Source organism: Lupinus angustifolius, chromosome LG20, assembly GCF_001865875.1.
Source record: "Lupinus angustifolius cultivar Tanjil chromosome LG20, LupAngTanjil_v1.0, whole genome shotgun sequence".
NCBI lineage: Eukaryota > Viridiplantae > Streptophyta > Magnoliopsida > Fabales > Fabaceae > Lupinus > Lupinus angustifolius.
Window position 1 is genome coordinate 12,567,511 of NC_032028.1, and position 1,185 is coordinate 12,568,695.

A 1,185-nucleotide genomic window follows, 5' to 3' on the forward strand; every position below is an offset into this window, starting at 1 on the left:
ACTAAAATGATTTAAAGTTTTATGCATATGAGACATGTATTGAGTTTACCTAAGCCTTAGACTAAACTAATGACTAGTCTAAGTCTAATACCAATCTAGAGACTTAAGCACATTGATTTGTTGATGATCTTCAAGCTCTTATAATCACAAGTTATCCTCATCAATACCACAACATATAATGGGAAAGCTTTCCAAAGTGCTCCTCTTGACATGCGCACTTTCAAGCATACTTGAGGTTTTCAGGCAAAGGTTTAAGCTCCAATACAGGTGCCTGCAAAACAGATGGAACCAAAGTAGCAGACATAGATTCTACAGCTTGTACCTGGACAAGTAAATCAGATTGCTGTATGATGTTTGCAGCAATTGGGTTAGTGCAATCTGATTCTACAACATTTGGATCAACAGAAATATGCAGAAACGCATCAATACAAGAATTACACATTTCAGATGTATGACAAGTGTATGAGTCTATCAATGACATAGAATCAAAATCATTAAGGAAATCACATATATGCTCATTGGTTAACTCATCAAGTAAATCAATATGAAACACAGAATGGTCCTCGGATAATGTTCCAGCATGGACATCTATCTTGGTTCGGGTTGTTCTAAAAAATGGCCTCCCAAAATGATAGGAACTTTGTTACGGGAGGATCTCTCTTCCATATCGAGAATATAAAAATCAGCAGGAAAAATAAGTTCACCAACCCGAACCAAGACATCCTCTATCAGACCAGCAGGGTAAGCAGTACTCCTGTTTGCTAATTGAATCATTACCCCAGTGGGTTGGATAGGTCCAAGTGAAAGAGACATGAAAACAGACATAGGCATAACATTAATCGAAGCACCTAGATCTAGCATGGCATTCTCAAATTTGCTATTACCTATTATGCAAGGTACAACAAATGTACCTGGGTCCTTACATTTTTCAGGAATGTGAGGAACAGGTTTACCTATTAGTGCTGAAACATTTCTGCCCAAGCTGATCCTCTCATTACCTTTGAGCCTCCTCTTGTGAGTGCACAACTCCTTTAGAAATTTTGCATATCTTGGAATTTGTTTGATTGCATCAAGTAAAGGTATGTTCACCTCTACCTTTCTAAATGTGTCCAAGATCTCCTTGTCTACCTCTTCCATCTTCTTACTTTGAATGGCTCTTGGAGGAAATGGAAGAGGAATGGAAGA

At 38.0% G+C, this 1,185-nt stretch overlaps 1 pseudogene; it reads right to left on the bottom strand.

The window, feature by feature from the left end:
* Positions 482-1,185, bottom strand: part of LOC109335495 — a 2,022-nt pseudogene continuing 1,318 nt past the window's right edge.